Source organism: Vulpes vulpes, chromosome 8 (genome assembly GCF_048418805.1).
Source record: "Vulpes vulpes isolate BD-2025 chromosome 8, VulVul3, whole genome shotgun sequence".
In the NCBI taxonomy this organism is placed as follows: Eukaryota; Metazoa; Chordata; class Mammalia; order Carnivora; family Canidae; genus Vulpes; species Vulpes vulpes.
Window position 1 is genome coordinate 67,649,533 of NC_132787.1, and position 20,301 is coordinate 67,669,833.

The 20,301-nt window shown below is 36.4% G+C and overlaps 1 protein-coding gene and 1 pseudogene across 6 annotated transcripts in view; one reads left to right on the forward strand and one right to left on the reverse strand.

Moving 5' to 3' along the window:
- Positions 1 to 20,301, forward strand: part of CTNNA2 (catenin alpha 2) — a 1,081,323-nt gene that overhangs the window by 347,822 nt on the left and 713,200 nt on the right. The window lies entirely within an intron of this gene.
- On the reverse strand, positions 8,777 to 12,046 carry LOC140599989 (procathepsin L pseudogene; annotated as a pseudogene).

Genomic DNA, 20,301 nt, shown 5'->3' on the forward strand with positions numbered 1-20,301 from the left:
TATTTATTTATATGACAGAAGGAGAGAGAGAACACAAGCAGGGGGAACAAGAGAGGGAGAAGCAGGCTCCCCACTGAGGAGGGAGTCCAATATGGGGTTCAGTCCCAGGACCCTGGGATCATGATCTGAGCCAAAGACAGATGCTTAGCCGACTGAGCCACCCAGGTGCCCAAGATTTAAAATAATCTGTATCTGTTTTCACGGATTGTATTTTCCTGTAGGGAAATGGGAAAGTAAAATGTGTTAAATACTTTTTAAGTGATAAAACACTTATTACAGGAATTCATAAGAGAAAAATAGATTGCTTAACAGCTATGGAGAAAGATGATGAGCTTGCTTTTGGATCTGTTGACATGAATTTTTGGCAGGAGATGACTGACTAGCAAAGCAGATCAGGAACAAAACAGTGATTGCTAAAGACATAAAGCTGTGAGATACAATGGAGGAATAATTATAACAATTCAGATAGCCATTTGCAGTTTTCACAGGGGTCTCCTCTTTTTTGTTAGTCAAAATATATATAGCTTAGACTGTATACTGTTCCCTAGGTTTTTTTTTTGTAATAATTAAATATAATTTAAAGCATTTACAGCAGAAATTGGGGCTTAAAATGTAATTCACAAAGCTTTAGGAGACAACTGAAAATCCATTGGAACTAATAGAGTTCAGTAAGGTTATCAGTTTTAAAATAAGCATAACAGAAGACAATAGATTTCCCAAGTGCAAAAGTGTAGAAGAAAAACAGATCCTATTGACAAAAATGAACAATAATTTGTTGGCTTTATTTTATTCCTTAATTTATTTACTTCCTGTATTAGAAATAATCCTGATACAAATGTGGAGGACCAAAGGAAAAAAAATCACTGAGTAGTAAGTTGTACTTTTAGGCAAATGATGACATGATCCTGGGTAGGAAAACTATTGACTCTAATTTTTATAATGGTTAGACAATCCCGATAAAAATTCTGAGTTCTTTTGCAACCTGACAGAGTGATGATAAAAGTTTCTTTCTGGAATAAGAGTGAAAAAGCCCAAATATTAAGGAAATGAAAATGAGCAGGTGTTGTACTCAGATATTAAAACATTATAATGCTACATTAATTTTAAAAGTGTGCATTAGACCAAAAAATGCCTAATCAGTTAAACAGAATAGAAAGTTGCAAAACAATCTCAAATACAAAATTACTTTATGAAATGGTACTTTATAAAATTTGTTAAAAGGTGGATTATTTAGTCAGATTTTGACACAAATGCTTTTTTTTATAATCAGTCAAAAAGTAAATAAAACCCATGAGGACCTAGTAATAGAGTAGAAGCATAGCATACAAAGAACACCCTTGAAAGACAGTCAGACCCTTCAGCTGCTGCCACCTTCTGCCCAAGTGTGAGGACTCCAGCTTTCCCGTCTGTGTATCTAGAATCGCTTCAATGAGCGCTTTTGCTCAAAATGAACTTATCAAGGCATCATTGTAGTATGAGCTTTGGACTATAAACTAAACTATAACTTAAGGCCATGTGGGAGAAATCTGTTCACAAAGTATGCTGACATATATTAAACTTTCAACTGGTGTTTTTTTGTTTTTTGTGTTTTATAACTGTAGCAATACACTAGACGAATAAGGTTTTGGGAAGGAAATACATGGATATAACTTTTTTTTATAGAACATGGCATATTAACTACTCTATTTTATTATAGTAAGTAATTTTTCTTATGCTAAGTATATGTTAAATAATTATATATTAGCTAAATATATTAACCAAGTAATATTTCATTATTAAATGTATTGGTTGACAAAAATCAACATGTAGAGCCATGTAAATTGGTAATTTATAGATAGTAATTCCATTTGGTGTGGTTCCCTAAAAATTTAGTAAATGAAATTTTAATACTCTCTCAAAAGTAGTAATGCTAATAAAGTATTATTGAATATGACAAGATAGTAGGTAAATATCCAATTGTAAATTTTCTATCATTTGATATCAGCAAACCTACATAGTCCTTCATGATATTGGAAATTCTCTCACTAAAAATAATGTTCTCCTTCTCTTTGTCACAGAATTATACATTTCTGTTCTGTAGTTGCATAATGAATACTTTGGTTTTTTTTTTTACTCCCTAAGCATATTGACTTGAAATTGGTTTAGAATTCAGACATCTGTCTTGAATCCTAAATGCTATTTTCAGATATTAAACAAATCAATACCACATTGGGTGGGAAACTCATTCAAACTTCCTGTGACTTGTTTTTCTGGCAATATCCCTTCCTGATGTTTGGTATAATGGCTTGCCAATGCAATGGAGATTTTAAAAAGCAAAAAATGTTTGAGATCCTGAAGTGAGAAGAAATGTAGAAATATACAGTTTCATCATCAGCATGGCTAGCATGCTCTAATGTTGAATGTGAAACACATTTCATATTAGTTGCCAGTGTACCAAACTCAGTTTTATGGAAGATAGGATGCAGAAGTGACTTCAAGTTTGATGGTTGACTAAGAACAAGGTAAAAATTAGTATTTTTACATTAACTTATGTAAATTTACAGGACTGATTTTTCTATCTGGGTAGTTAGAATTATGGCTCAATGCATGGTGACCTATTTTCTGGCACTATTCTTCTGCCTACATGAATAGTTGATGTAGTGATTCATGAAGCAAAAGAATGAAGAAAAAAACACAGTATTTTTAACAACTTGAAACTGTCAAGAGAGTCTCTAATAATAAAACAGCAAAAAGAAAATGATCACTAATCAATAGAAAAATCAGTCTCCGTTTAAAATGTGGCAGCTCCAGGTGGTTAATTTTATCTAGTGAAACTACTAAGGAATACTAAAAAGAATTTTTAAAAATATAATGACTACTCAGAAGTAAATCCTGTTATAATGTCAATTTTGATTGCCAGAAAACTTTTAACAGGAGGGTAGAGGAAAATTAAAAGTTATCCCTACAGAATTTCTATCTTAAAGAGAACATATACTGTATCTTGTTTTTTGAAGCTTCTTTTGTAGGTGAAGATACTTTCAAAAAATGGAAATGAACGCTATTCATGACCCAGTCTTTATAATTAATAGCTATTTCCCTTTTTAAAATTTTTATGTTCTCTTAAAGCAGATAATTAAAAATAGATAAGATAGAGATAGAGTCCTCTAACTTTAAGCTTTCTACTTGTAACTTTTCTTACTTTTCCCATTTGCCCTGGGCATTTGCTTGATTAGTAATTTTTTTTTTTTTTTTGGTACATTTAGTGTCTCTTCTCCACTTGTTCCATCCCCTCAGTCTATAGAAAAATGTATTTCTGTTCTACAGCCTAGAAAGAAAATAAAGCATAAGACTACTGTTTTTACCATTTTCTCATATTTAACTATTTTCCTTAGAGTTCTTTAAGAAAATCCCAGTCCTTGCTTGCGTGTCTTGACCTCACTAGTTCTTAGCTCTTTGAACCTTATCATCTAACCTCTACTCCTGTCCCTCCTCTGTAGCACTGTGTCTCAGTCTTTAAAGACCCCTAAATCTATGTGCTATTATTTTCTAGTTCTCAACTGCTTCAACCTTAGAATAGAAAGGAAATCTTTATGGTATTAACCATATTCTTTTTTTTTTTTGTATTACTTTGAATTTGCAAGATTTAAACATCTGTACTTGAAGAGTAGGACAGTCTGGCCTCAGCCATATTGAGCTAGCTGAAATGTCACCATGACCTACCAACTCTACATAAATTGCCTTTCCTATTTCTACCTGATTTTTCATACCCTCCTCCCTCTAGTTTCTTGTTTTCTGTCCCTCCCTTTGCTACCAGCTTCTTTCTCTTTAAATATATTTACTTGATCTAATTTTAGTTTTCCTGCCTACCTAGTATTCAGGGGATAGAAGTATTAGAAGGTAAGCATAAAGCATCATACAGTGTCTGCATCACAGACCAATGGAGATAGCAGGACTCTGCATCTGACAAGGTTAGGGGACCGAGGCTAACTGCAGCCATGGGAGAATTGTGCCCTAGGGAGCATCTCCACACTACAGTGGTCACAGTCCCAAGGTTATTCTAACTGTGCCTGTCCCAGGTGTGCACAGACATTCTAGAAGCTCTAGTTGGAAGAACCTAGTTAAGAAACAGGAGTCTAGGTGGTAACTCACTTCATACCAGGACTCCAACCCATTTCTGGGACATGGACGTTTCTGGACACCCAAGAGTAAGAACAACCCAGGCCTAGGTTCTAGGATCCAAGGTGGGAATGCAGGTCCAATAGAAACCTGGAGTACTGTACTGGTATCTTAGGTAAGAAGCCCAAATGCATGACCTCAGATCTATGCTGCAGGAGTAGAGGTTATCAACTGACACCCTCCTCCGAACATCACTCTTACAGCTTTGAATAGTGAGATTAATTCTTAGATGCTCCTCAAGGAGCCACAAACCAGAATTCTGGCTGGCTCAGGGATTCTGCAAGGGTTTTATGATCTCTCCAACAACAGGCAAGATGGAATGCCTATTTGGAGAAATACATTTTCACAGAGCATCTTGTTGAGTTCCTTCCCGATTCTAACGCTCCCTTTTGCTGTGGAAATCAGCATAGTCATTTATCAAGGAGGTTTACCCCAGATCTCCTCTCCTTCTTTGACATTCTACAAAGTCCTTCTTACTGCAGACATCTGGGAGCACTCATAGTAGATTAGGAACAGGATGTTTCCTCTGTATTGCATTAGAATGAGGACAGAAAAGAAAGGAGAAAGCCCTGGCAAAATATTGTAAACACACTGATGAGGAAAATGCGAGATGTAACTTATATCCTAAAGCAAATAGCAAGCAGGAGGCCAAATGCATAGCATTGAAAGCCAGTAAGCAGAACCATTTAGCTTTGGGAAAGAAATTCTGGATTCCTAATTCAGGTACTAAAAAAGATGGAACAGGCAAATTCAGCAGCTTTCTGCCTGTCTGAATTTATGTCGGTATTTTTCAAGGCTTAACATCTGTATAGTTGTTATATCTGTTCTTCAATACTGTATTTGTACTTTTTTTAAAAAGTAAGCTGTATGTTCAACATGAGGCTTGAGTTCACAACCCCAAGATCAAGGGTCATATGCGCTGACTGAGCCAGCCAGGCGCCCTTATTAGTACTCTTTAATGATCTTCGCCATGTTCCTATGAAATGGTTCCCATTTAATGGCCTTTGGAAGTAGCCCGGGACATTGGGAAGAGCCCAGGACTTCGATTGTGGTATATGGCAGCTATTCCATGCTCTGTAAATTTCAAAAAAAAAAGTAAAAAAAAAAGTGTGACCTTGGGTTGCTGAGATGGTATCTCTAGGCCTGGGAATAAAGTTTAGCTATAGGATAGCTAAGATCAGTAAGAGCTTTTATAGTGTGCCAAATGAGATAAAAGAATGAAGGGCTACAAGGCATAAAGGAGAAATGCTTAGTAAACAGCTATAGTTACCGTAATGCATAAATGATATGATATGCACATACATATATAGTATGCACCTAACCTACTGGGTGTTTGTGGTAAGATTAGGGACAGAGAAATAATAGAAGAGTGATGTGTGAGGAGGTGGTGTGTGAGTAGGAATTAACATGCTAAAGTGTGAATGAGAGTGTTTCTCAGAACACCATTTCATGCAGAAGCAATCTTCAGTAAAATACCCCATTCTGGAACCCAGGAAATGAGGAGAAACCAGGCTAAGTGGGTAAGCTGGAGGAAGATCCTGGAGAGCTTTGTAGGTCTTGAAAGGGACTGAGCTTCAACCTGACATTAAGAAGTTGCTGGTGGGGCAGCCTGGGGGGCTCAGTGGTTTAGCTCCGCCTTCAGCCCAGGGCATGACCCTGGAGACCTAGGATTGAGTCCCTGCATGAAGCCTGCTTCTCCCTCTGCCTATGTCTCTGTCTCTCATGAATAAATAAATAAAATATTAGAAAAAAAAGAGGTTGCTGGTGCTCTAGGCAGAGGAATGAATGGTCAAATTTTTATTAAAGTTCCTCCTGGCTGCAGTATGGAGAATGGATTCCAAAGGGACAAAGCTGCAGTGCAGTGGGAGTCGTTAAGGTGAGAGGTTATCAATGTCCTAAGTCCATTGTTGGAATAGGCATGGGAAGAGTGGATGGTTGGGAGCAATGGTGAGGGAGGAGAGTCAATAGTCCTTGAGAAGTATACTTTTTATTTTTGTATATCAAAACTGAATGTTTTATATAGCAAGCTTTAGTTAATTAAAAAGGCCAAAAATTCTTCTAATTCCAAATAAGGAGTCTTAAGAAGTTTCAGTTGTTTGTGGGATATTTGATTTTTAGTATGATATAACTTCCTTGTGCTGTTTTTTTTTCTAGCTCTTAATTGATATATACATCAATTACCCAACAGTATGATTATTAGAAGCCTAATAATTCATGTAGATACATATTTTGAACATTTTAAATCTAAATTCTACATCTAGAATTTTCCTAATTTAGTTTATTTATGTGTAATTGAGCTTTCATTAGTTTGTGCTTACTAACTCACATTTTACTTCTTAGAAACAAACTCTTAGACATGCTTCTTAAAAAAAATTAGAGACAGATTTTCCCCTCTGATAGGACATAGTATCAATAACTGAGGGATAGTGGGGTCCAGTGATCCTCAGCTTTTCTCTATATTTTATCCCAATGGACTGCCTCTAAATTTTTTCTGTTCTTTTCTATTTGGGCAAATTAAAACTCCTCAAAATGGCCTGTTAAGCCTTTCTAGCTAGGAACTAACCGTGGTGTTACAGCATTCTTTATCATATACTGACATCTGGTGGCCAAATAGAACATCAAGAACACTCCAGTGGGTTTCTGAATACCTGTAGAATCTAGCACAACCTAAATACAAACTGTGGGCCCAGACTCATGATATCAATATGGGGAGGGTATAGTCTGCCTTCACAGAACTTTAAGTCAGCTTAAGGTACCCTTTTGTATGTTAAAATCATGCAATGGAAGTTGCATTAATCCTTTTTGAAAGACCTACAGCCTTGGGAAAGTGGTGAGGATGGATAGAAAGGTAGATGAATTTGTTGAAAGGGAAGCTCTAGTCAAAGTGTGGAGCTGAGGTGGTTCTGCTGGCTGAGTGTGGGACCAGGTCATCCAACATCAACAACATATTCTTTGCTCCCTGAGCCATACCACATCGCTCCCCAGGATCCATTTGTCCAATATCCTCATTTACTCTCCAAAAACCTTAACTGGGGGATATTGACACCTCTTGTTAGCTTCTTGTCTGCAAGCAACTTTAGTTTGTTAAGGTGTTATAAACCTAGGAATGTTTTCAATAGTATCATTTACTTTTTTGTCATTTTTTGAAATAGTTACTTCAAGGAAATATCCCAGGACAATTTAATTTTCTCTTCTACATTTAGTAAATATGGAGCTATAAAAACTCATTGAGCAAAAATAATAGGATTTGAAATATTTGAAAGTTGCAACTCAAATCCTTATTTGCCTCCCTGTTGTCTTTAATTGGAATCACTATGTTTTCAATCTTCTTTTCTTTTAGTGAGAGAAAATATCAGAATCTATATTTTTCCTCCAAGAATAATTTTCTCCTTTGAGAATATTGGCAGGTTCTGTGCACCTGAGCTTACCTTTATTTCAAATAATTAGTACTAAATGTAAATAATTACTGATGTATCATATTCTAAATTGTCTAAACACGTGATGGCAAATGTCATTTTGATTGTCATTTAATTTCTAGACATACTTTAAAACTTGGGAATCAAATGAACTCTATCTAGTGAATTATTTAGTGATGAAAAATATAGTTTAAAAGACTGATCTGGAGCCCATGAGAGGCTCAGTTGGTTGAACATCCAGCTCTTAATTTTGGCTCAGATCATGATTTTAGTGCTCAAGCACAGATCCTTCTTGAGATTCTCTTTCTCACTCTGCCCCTCCCCCTGCCCGCTCACACTCTCATACAAGTAAACTCTTTAAAAAATTAAAAAAATAAAATATTGATCTCCTTAGTCTTAGCTTCTTTAATGATTTCTTACCTTAGAAGTCCTTTTCTTAGTCCTTTAGCATTATACCTTTTCCTTTCATGTGCTCTCCCCGTTATGGTACCAGGGATGTTTTCAGTACTCATTCATAGCATTTGGTTTGATTCCAATGTGAAGTAATCATGTTGCCCCTCCCACTGAAAACACTAATTTTGAATTCTTATTAACCAAACTCTTTAATATATATCCTGAACTTATCCAGCAGTATTTTCTGGAAACTTTACTATAACCTGTTTAATTTTGTTGTTCATTTCTCCAAATGTTCTCTGGTACTTTGTTGTGTTCTTTTGGTGGACTTTTTTGTGGACTTTTAATGGACTGTCACTTTTACCAGTCCATTAAGGTAAGGCTGACGGGAAATGGTTACCCACAGATGCATGTGTACCAATAAAATTGTCAGGCAGCCAATATCGCTGAGGGCATGACTGGGTCCCATGCTGGTCGTCTTAGTTACAGTCATCATACTTGTGAACAATGGGGCAGTGTAGCATAGGACAAATAGAACAAGGTTGTGTCTGAATCTGACCATAAACCTCTTCTCTCTATGCCTCTACTTCTTTAGCTATCAAATGGAGTAATAACGTTGACTCATCAAGATGGTGATAATAGTTACATGGGGTGAACATTCATAGGTGCCTCAACCTTGGTAGGCACTCATAAATGCTAGTTGTCTTTTCCTCCTTGCCTCCCTTAACAGAAATATCAAAAAGATACCTTCCATACAATGTTAGTATAGAAACTATTCCCTAGAAAAGACTTAGGGAGCGGTTCCTGATTGAAAAGTCATTAATATCCCTTGACAGTAGCTACAAATAAAGTAATCATTTTATCTCCCTTGGCCACATACACATCCTAATATATAATAGCTTCCAAGGAAGGTTTGGCCAAAATGTAAGCAATCCTGAGATAAAAAGTAATTCTACATCCCAGGAGAAATTTCAAGCATAGATTAAATTTCCACCTGGCCCAAGAACGAATTTAAATTTTTTAAAAATATAGTTGATATACAATGTTATATTAGTTTGAAGTATACAACATAGTGATTCAGCAGTGCATTATATGCATTATACAGTGCTCCTCATAATAAGCATAGTTACCCTCTGTCACCGTACATTATTACAGTGTCACTTACTGTATTCCCTATTGCTGTATTTTCATGCTTGTGACTTAAAGCTGGGAGATGGAACCTCTCACTTCCCTTTACCGTTTTGCCCTATCCTCCTACCCTCTGCCTCTGGCAAGCACCAGTACTCTCTAAGAGTCTCTTGATGGCTTGTTTTTATTTTAGATAACACATATAAGTGAAATCATATGGTGTTGTCTTTCTCTGCCTGACTTATTCCACTTAGCATGACACCCTCTGTGTCTGTCTGTATTGTTGTAAATGGCAGGACCTCATTCTGTTTATGGCTGAGTAAAATTCCATTTTATGTGTGTGCATGTCTTTACAAACTTATGCATACATACCACATCTTCTTTATCCATCTATTGATGGACACTTATGTTACTTTCATATCTGGGCCATTGCAAATAATGCTGCAGTAAACATAGGGGTGCATATATTGTTTCAAATTAGTGTTTGTTTTCTTTGGCTAAATAGTAGTAGAGTTATTGGATCCCTTGTGTAATTATTTTTTAGCAACATGTTCTACCCAAGTGATATCTTTTTGCCACAGTTAATTAACAAGACATGACACTTGTTTTAAAAAGCCTAATACAGGAGCAGCCCGGGTGGCTCAGTGGTTTAGCGCCACCTTCGGCCCAGGGCCTGATCCTGGGGACCTGGGTTCGAGTCCCACATCAGGCTCCCTGCATGGAGCCTGCTTCTCCCTTTGCCTGTGTCTCTGCCTCTCTCTCTCTCTCTCTCTCTCTCTCTCTCTCTGTGTGTGTGTGTGTGTGTGTGTCTCTCATGAATAAATTTTAAAAAAAAGCCTAATACAAAAGATAAGGAAAAAACAGTGTGAAAAGACGTTAATTCCTACATTTAATGTTCAGCTTTTCTATCACTAGTACTCTCTTGAAAACCTTTAGAATTAAACCCCTCCTTTGTGATGAGGAGCTGGATGGATCCATATCCCTAGAGTAGAACATAGACTTATAAATCAGAGGGAATTTCTAATACTTGGATGATGCAGAGAATCAAAGATTACTAATAGCCTCCTTTTATTATTGAGTCCATATAACCCCATTCATGAATGAAGAAGGTGATTTCCAGAGAACCCAAACACTTAGTTCAGAGTGACACAAATAATTATTCTCATAGCCAAAGTATGATTATGAGTCTCCATTTTGCTGGTATTGGCTAAGAATGGTACAGAAAGTGCTAGCCTCTCAATCTCTAAGTCCCTAAAGATACCCCCAAATAATGGTGCAATCTAAGTAGAAGAATATGCTTGTTTGGCCGGTACAGTTTTGAGTCCAGTCCTATCTTCCTCTTCTTTTACTAGTTTGCCTCTCCTACAGCTATCCGATGAAGAAATTCTGGAGCCAACCTTCTCATCTCCCAGGCTTGTACTTTAGTCAGTTCTCGGAAAGGATGAGACACATGTGCGTCTGTCTGTTTGAAATGTCTTCTGTCATCTTCTATAACCTTCTTCACACTTAAGTTTATTCTGATCATTGAAGGCTACTAAACTGATAATCATCTTGGTATTATTTTCTTTGGTATTATTTTGGCGTATGTTTGGAAATCTTAAAAATAAGCTTTTGTCATAATGTACGTAATTTTTTCTTTTTTTAAATTAAAATTTATTTCAAAAGGTAAAGTTTAAAAAAAGGTAAAGTTTTATATATCCTTTGAAAAAATGAGAAGTCAAAAGTCTTAGAATTAAGTAATGAGTCTTCAACATTATAAAGCCATATATAACAGTAATTAGAGTAGTAGTAATGTTTTGCCCTGATAAATATGTCACAGAATTCAAATCACAACTTGGATCCTCAATGATTCACAAGTCTTATCTTACACAATAAAGGTTTGGTCAGTTTTAAGATAAAATTCCTCCAGATATGCTGTCCTCAAGTCCTCTGATCTTGTGGTCCATCAGCTCACACAGTGGGATAGCTGGCTGCTGCAATTCCACAGTGGTTGTTCTGGCCTTTGGCCATTTTTACATAGCCATTCCAGCCCCATTCTGGACCCCAACTGTTCTTGACAATCCAAAATTTATTATTTGAATCTGTTCCTTCAAAGCCATTGCCAACCACCAGAACACCATGATCTAGATCTTTGCTACTGCAGTCTGGATCAAAATAAATGCTTGATTTGTAGAACTGGAAAGACTGATGGCCTACATCAGTAGCAACAGGGATGGACCCTAGATTTGCCATTGCCTTCATTAGGGCCTTCTCCCGTTGAGAGAGGTCCACGAAGCCAGTGTCATGGGCAGCAGAACACTCAGGCTTGTAGTTAGAGCTATCTGTGTCCCTTCCAAGATATGGATAAGATTCCTCTGAGTCGAAGCATCCGTTGTCCTTAACATACTGGAAGGCGTTATCCATCAGGCCACCATTGCAGCCCTCGTTGCCTTGAGCCTGAGAGCAGTCCACCAGGTTCTGCTTACTCAGTGGCACAAGTTTGCCTGTCTTCCGGAACATCTGTCCTTCGAGGGCACCAGTTGCACTAAAAGCCCAACAAGAACCACATTGACCCTGATTCTTCACAGGAGTTACATAGCCTTTCTCTCTCCAGTCCACAGATTTGGGGATCTCAGCAAAGAGAGGTTCTTGGAACACTTTCCCTTTCTTGTGCTTCTGGTTTTGAAAGCCATTGATCACCTGCCTGAATTCTTCATTGGTCATGTCACCAAAGGCATTCATTGCCATTGTGAAGCCATGTTTCCCTTGGCTATATTCCCGATTATGCAGTTCAATCATTTTCATATTCTTCTCCCACACTGCTCTCCTCCATCCTTCTTCATTCATGCCATATAATCTCCTGTGCATTGCCTTCCACTGGTACCATTGCATTTAGCTTTGATCAAGTTTTGGAGCTGCTGAGGCTATTCCCAAGCAAAGGGCAGTCAAGAAGAGTGAAGGATTCATGTTTCAAAAACCTGTCCACAGCTGTGCAGGCGCACCCCACCGATCGCTGAACCCCAGGAATCACCATAATTTTTTCTATATAAGAAAAAGGCTTAGATCTTTCCTTCTATTTTCTTTTTGTTCTAAATACATTCCACAGCTTCTTTTCTTCCAGGAGATGTTTATGAATGTTACTTGGAAGGCCAAATGAATTCTTAGTTGGGAAGTTTGAACTGACTGCAGTGATCCCTAGGATACTTTCCAAATCTAGCAAAACTGACCAGATTTGCACAAGAGTTAAGAATCCTTTGTACCTGAAAACAAATATCATTGTGAAGAATGTTTGCATGTATTGACTTGAATGAATGATCCAGATTTTTAAATCACACATTTTCTCAAAAGAGTCTTGTGTTTGGCATAGCATAGCACAGAAACATCAAGGGGTGGGGGGGTTTAACAGAGTCCTATGACAGATGTGAAGAAAGATAACATTTGTGGAGATCTGAAGTAGATCTCTTAGGTTGGAAAAGATAACGTACTTGATCTGTCACCAACCTCCAGAGTGGTGGCAGCCCTTTGGCCTGTGAATGCATGCTGGTTTTCTATTCAGATTCTCTCAAACCTACGCACCAGGATCACTTTTAAAATATGGAGCAGCAAAATAAACCTAAAGTGATACAAGGCAAAGGCAATATATATATAATTAACATTCTAGTTATTATATCTAGTTAGATATAATATTAACATTCTAGTATCTAAGAAATTACTTATCCTCCAGTAAAGTAAATGTGAAAAAAAAAACAAAAAACTGCAGTGATAATACCCAGTAAGCCTGAATGTATATATTACATGAATGAGAAACTTTAGGAAGAAATATTGAAAAAATGCTTATAGTCACCACAACCCAAAGAAAAACCATAAACATCTGATGTTACATACACACACACACACACACACATACACATTATAATTTATGCTTATATATAAACATCTAGTGTGTGTGTGTATGTATATATATATATATATATGCGTATATATATATACACATTATAATTTATACTTTCACAAATATCCCTTAATTAAAAAGAATATATTTTACTTGAGAAATTTAAAACTGTTCACAGAGATATACTGCAAATATAAAAATATTAAAGAATACTTCTATGTTCTTTTAACTTCACCTATTAATATTTTGCCCCATTTGCTGTGTTTATGTGTATTCTCTCTCTGACTTTTTCTCCTTCAGATACATAGATTCCTTAATTGTTAAAGGGTAAAATCAGCTTAACTATATGAACTTAAATAAATAGCAACTATATGTACTTAAACAAATATCAGATACTCCTTCCCTTGTTTTTACTAAGAATTAAAGATATATAAAAGGGTTGACACCAAAGCACCTATAAATTTGCTAGTTTTGCATAGTCCAAAGGGTTATTAAATGAAGGGATGTAGGTGCAACAAAATCTTCCCAAATTCTGTCTTTACACAGTAAGAGTGTGTGTGTGGGGGGGAAATTGCTTTTGCAACTAGATGGTTAAAGTAATCAGTTACCTAATTTGGAGTAATCCATGCTCACTTATTCTCAATTTTAGTGTTAAAAAAAGTTTTATTCCTGGTTGATCGTGGTATAATATTGAGTACTACTTTTTGAGCATTTTTTAAAGTTTAAGAAGCATTTAAGATGTGGGGGGAAAATGATGTTCAATTAGATGGTGTGAACAAAGAAAACTTGGGACATTTTAATGATTAGGCACTAGGTATTTCTGAAGAGTAAGAGTGAGAGAAATTCATGTAATCTATTCATTTCTGGGGCTAATTCACTACTAAGACCTTTTTTTCTTCATAGCTCTATAAAACTTCAAAGCTGGTAAAGATATTTGAAGCCATCATGTTCACATACCATAAGATAGAAAGTCTGTACTCCAGCATCCCTAGTAGGTGAATTTTCTGCCTTTGCAAGAAATGATTGGGAGGAAGCCATTGTAGGAAATTACTTGTTCTATTTTGGGGAAGCTCTAATGTTGAACAAAAAATAAAGTTCCTTCTTACACTGAAATTTTCAAAGCACCTTAGCTGCCCCCATTTGTTAGCCTACATCATGTTTTATTATGGTCATAAATACAAGTCTTACTTTGATGATATGACTGGGAATTCCTTGAGGAAAAAATTCCATTGCAGCCCCCCACCCCAACTTGATCATTTTTCACTCATGATTGGTAGTTAAGATATTGGGATATGGTTCTGACAAACCTCCTCTCGACAGTAGCCTAGTAAGTGGTTTTCTTTCCATCCCTCCTCAACCCATCTCCTTACATCACTACTGACGTTGTCTTTCTAAAAACCAGAAGTGTCCATGCCTCTCTTCTGCTCTGCTTAACAAGAAAATTTGAAGTTCTTTCTGGCCTCCCCGTTCAGTACAGGTAGATCAGCTGTTGTTCATGGGTCTGGAAGCAGAGGAAGCCATTGGTCCTTGTGTCTCAAATGGGACTTAGTTGGTTTCTTCTTTACCTTTCCTGGTGCCTGAGCAGGTCTGTGAGCTTCCATGTCTCCATAGATAACATGGGCCTAATGTGACCATTAGAGGTTTGTTAGGAGAATTAAGGAAATCCTGTAAAAAACCACATTGTAGAGTGGTTGATGCAAAACTACACATTAGCCTGGGTGCTAGTGAGAAATAGTTTTTATTCAATTGCTACATTAGAAACTTTTTTAATAATTGATTTAATTATTCTTGGAAAATAATCTACATTCACCTCTTTGACTAAACGGTAGATACTAAATTTCAAAATTTGCTGCTCCTGGTTGATCAAATTTTATGTTGTACAACAAATTTTATGTTGTAAATTCAGTTGATATTGCCGATCTCTTAAAATAGACTCTGCAATATTAGATATTCACAATCAAAGATAAGTAGCACACAGTAGTCAGATTACTACACACTTGAAAAAGCAAATTAATTTGTTTTTTACTGGTGAAACTCTGCTAGAAAACAATGTATAGATCGTTGTGTATCTGTTTTAGACCCAAAACCTTCAAAGGAATTGTTTTCCAAATCATTGCCAGTAACTTTGATTTCCCATCTATTTCTTTTTTTCTTTAAGATTTTATTTATTTATTCATGAGAGACACAGAGAGAGAGAGGCAGAGACACAGGCAGAGAGAGAAGCAGGCTCCATGCAGGGAACCCGACATGGGACTTGATCCCGGTCCCCAGGATCAGGCCCTGGGCCAAAGGTGGCACTAAACCACTGAGCCACCGAGGCTGCCCTCCCATCTATTTCTTTTGCTAATATCAGTGATCCTAATTCTGCAGTTTTTTTGTCCTCTTAAGTCCATTGTGTTTTTATTTATGAGTGTGCATTTATAATTATGCAAATATCAGTTGTGCATAGGTTAATTTTACCTGAGAATAATTGCTATATATTATAGTCATCCCTTAGTGATCACTGTTTACATTCCTATGTAAGGAGTAATTAAAATCAGCACTCGGGGGGTGTCTGCGGGCAGAAATGGACTGAGAGGGAAGTGGAAAGATCCTTTGTAATTTCTAAGTAACTTTCCATCTATGTGCCCTACTTAATTAAGCTTTGCACAGCCTTGTAAATTATAGTAAGGAAAGACTACTTTTCTCATCAGTTAACTGATACCAGGCTGGAGCAGAACATTCTAGCAGATTAATAGCTGTGGCAAAACTATGTACATTGTTAATAGTTTGAACTCATGTAATGCAGGCCCTTATACAGGTGCCATGTGCAGAACAGATAAGTGGTAGGAGAGTGGAGCCATTAATTCTTTCATTGGATGAAGAGCTATAGGGTATAGCAAGAGGAGTCTCAGTGCCCAAAGGAACATAGCAATATTGATAAATTGAAAGAGCCTAAACAAACAGAGACTAAGAGGAATGAACTAACAATTAGTGCTACAAATTTAGATAAATAGCATTTCATTTATCCAGACAACGAAGTTAACAGAGCTGGATTTTCTTAACAGATGGCTCAAAAGTAACAAGAATTTTCCTGTCTTTCAAGCAACCCCAACCCATAACTTTCCATGTAGAGTTTTCTTGAACCATTAAAAGAAGTGGTAGATGTCCACGTTTTCCATGTATTTTAATAATTCATTTCCTTTAGGGGCAGTCAATGGAGCATGCAATTCTGGATCTTGAGGTTGTAGGTTCAAGACCCACGTTAGGTGTAGAGAATACTTAAATAAAATCTTTAAAGATTCTTATGTTTTTGAATTGTGTCCCATGGGGAAAAAAAAAGAAAGAAAAAAAAACTACTTTGTGATAGCAATTTTACATTTAGTAGCTAACCCTTCTTGGTACTTAGTAAGTTCTCAATAAACATTTGTTAAATGACATATCTGCTGGATAGTAGATGAGGCCATATGAGTCAGTCATTTTAGCCAAGTTTTTTTGTTTGTTTTTTATATATATAAGTTTGTGAATTTTTTCTTAAAGATCTTATTTATTTGTTCATGAGAGACACACAGAAAGGCAGAGACAGAATTAGAGGGAAAAGCAGGATCCCTGTGGGAAGAACCTGATGTGGGACTCTATCCCAGGACTCTGGGATCCTGACCTGAGCCAAAGGCAGATGCTCAACCACTGAGCCATCCAGGTGCCTCTAGCCAAGGGATTTTTAATTACTGCCAGAACTTATTTATATCTAAGGAAGGAAGAAAAATATTGATCATGCAAAATTATTGATAATAATTTAAAATAATACAAAATAATTATAATAATAAAATATTTTTGACTCGCTGTGTGCTTTAGCCCTTAAGTTAAAATCAACATATCTTTCATCTTGAATTTTAGAAAACTTAGTCACCAACCTTAGAAGGTTGCCACATGTGTAGGTTTAACTTCTGAGGTAACCCTTGACATCCTAAAGCATACTCAAACTACTATTTCCTTCAAGGTCATTTTCCCTTTGACTTTCATTAATAACTTCATTTTGCTTCATTTTTTTCTTGCCTCTTGGACCATGATATCTCAGTCTTCTTTCTTGACACCTAAATATAGCTTTTCTGTAGAGTTTGTCCTTTACACCATCCAGTTCCCACTAAAGGGCCTCCCATGTACCCTACACATTACTGGCAACCTCCCCTGAGTTCCAGACCTGTGTCTAGACGCATAATGTGACACATTAACTTGGTTGACTTTTAAGCATCTAAAAAATGTTCAGACTAAATCTAGTTTTTTTTCCCTCCAACAAGCCTAAATTTTCTTCTTATATTTCTTGTTTTAGCTAAAGATACAATCTTTTTGAATGTGGTCCTTCAATCCAGAAAACTGAGAGTCTTATCCACTCTCCTCTCCCGTTCATCTTGAAATCCTCTCAATTCAGTTCCTATTACAACTCTTGCCTAGGCTTCTCACCTTCATCTTTATGACCACTGGTTTATTCAGGCCCATGTGTTTTGCCTGGATCATTGCAATATTTTCCTACGTGGTTGCCCTCCCCTCTCCCCAGTTTTTGTCCCTATATTCCATCATTTCTGTCTGTCCAGCTTTTCCTAAATGTAAATAAGGTATTCTGCATTATTTATCAGCAAAATTCCATCTTCAGGATAAACTTTAAAGTTCTTAGCATGACATCGAACCATTTCAATTGGCCCCTGACTGCCTCTCTAATTTCTAACCTTCCTTTTCCTTGCTTTCCATTTTCTGTTCTGCCATAATTGTTTGTTCTTCAGATACACAATTTCTGTTACACTTACATGTTGCCTCTCATGATATTTTCTGTCTGAAATTCCTTCCATATTTTTTTAATGTAATATATTTATATTCATCCTTACCCAGGTAGTTTATTTTTTAAACTTTCCTTAATTCTCTAAATATCCAAACCACTATTACTTCTGTGTTACTATTATACTTGTGTGTATTAATAGTAAACTTATTACTATATCTCTATATTTTATGTCTCCAAATGTGAGCACCAGGAGATTGGAGACTAGGTCTCATTTATACTTTCATCTGCACAGTTAAGCACAGGTGAGGACCTGACCTGAGCACGTAGACCTGAAATAAAAGTTTGTTGAATGGATCCATAAATGAATATGCTCACTGTTTTGATCTTAGTGGCTGTGATTTATCTGCTTATAATTTCTTCTCAACTTTCTGGACTGTTGCCATTCACTCTATTTCCTACAATAGATATTCCATGTCTTCATGAACATTGTTATGTTCCAGTGGGCATTCATTATCTTGGTTGCCTTAAACCTTTTTAGGTATCTGTTTCCTAGTGTTATAAAAAGAATCTATGTAATTTAAATTGTTTCCAACAGATGTACATCAAAATCCAGAGTTCACAAGAGAACATGACATTCTCATTAGGCACAAAGAATATTTTTCAAGCTATGGTATGTTATTTGAAAAGCAATTAACATATTGCACATTATTCCTGTGAGACACAAACTGTTTCTTTCCCATTTTAATGTGCCTGCTTAAAGAAAGACAGAAAAAGATAGATGAGTTTACACTCAAGGTGTATGCATTTCCCTTGTGGCCAATGAACCAATTTCCTTTTCATACTTGCAGGATATTGATACAATTATTCTTTCATCAGACATGAAATTTGAGTGTATAACCAGTTTGTGGAAATCACCTAGTAATTTATTAGGTTGATAACAGCAATTAAGTCATAATTGCTTCTGAGAAATATAAATTGACTTTCTGTTTTAAATGGATAATTTAACATTCCAAACCACAGACCCATAGTGTAACTAATTTCTGGGATAAGAAGTTTATTTCTCCTATTATTAAACTTAAAAAAAATTTCAACCTTTGATAGTCCAGTAACTAATTACTTAGTTAATAAATTCTTGGGTTCATGTTATATCTTCATTTTTTTCCCTTGTTGCTAATCTTTTTATATTTATTTATTTATTTATTTATTTATTTATTTATTTATTTATTTTCTTTTTATATTTAAAGGTATAATAAGGAAGATAATTTTAGATAGAAATATAAGATGTTTGTAGGCCCATGGTGTTTTCAATTATTTAAAAATGTAAAAGCATTCTTAGCTTGGAAACCATACAAAAATGGATAGCAGGGCCAATTTGGCAAATAAGCCATTGTTAACTGACTCTGATTTAATCAAACTTTCATATGAGACTTTGAATTGTATAATTTTTATTTGTGACATTGCTGCTTGCAAAAACACTCCCCTCTTCACATACTCACCCTATACTTACGTGGACACATTATGAATGCTTATTGGTGTAGCTTACAATGTATGGGAATTCAAAACAGGTCCTTTTTTTAGATAAATCAGGACTGAGGATTTTACTGTGGCAGTTCACCAACCAGAGGATTTGGCTGCCTTAGTGAGTCTGCCTCATGCTGAGAGCAGAATTGACATTTGTCAACATGATAGGTGATACACGCTCCATTCCAGTAATTCTCAAGCTTACTGAGCCACATCAAACATCAGTGTAGACCAACATGTGCATACCTGACTGAAGGGCCACCCATATTGATTCATCTGCAAATACTAGGTTCACTCTACTCCTCTATAATGCTCCAGAAGTCTTTTGTTAAAAGTAGCAAAAAAGGACATTGTTTATGAATCCTAAATCTGCTAATCAGCAAGTATTTATCAACTATTTCTGTGTGAAGCACTTAGTTGGGTGCAAAATATACCAAAGTGTAAGGAAAGCATCCTAATTGGTGCTCTCTCTCCCTCTCTGTCTCTCTCCTTTACACATACACTCATATACCACTACCAGTATGATAATGTCAGACAAGAGTCCTAGAGGCAAGCTGGTGATAAGTGACAAGGAGTTCAGTAATGAGACTTAAAGGAGAGAGCCTTGTACACAGATTGGAAGATAGTCTTCTCTGAGTAGGGTTCACAAGAGGTTCACGGAAGCAGCAGGGAAGAAGGTACTGAAATATTTAACAGAGAATAATTAATACTATGGTAACACATGAAGCATATGGGGCAGAATGCAGTGGTCTGAGACCACTTTGGCTGGAACCAGGGCTTCATGAGGGGAGTCATGGGAGATGAAGTTAGAGAAGCAGAGACTGGGATCAAACTGCTGAGAATCTTGAAGGCTCAGGACCTTGAACAGGAAGTGATGGTTGTGAGCTTGTATTTCTTTAGGCTATACTTGCTGAAAATGACATCCTGATTCTGAGATTGGGGTGAAAAATGCAGCCCATTGCTTAGTTATGTTGGGAATTTTGACATATTTTAAAAAGGGAGGATAGAAATAGAATTGGAGAGCCATGAAGTAAGATTGAAGCATCTATAGATTATCAAGTGGT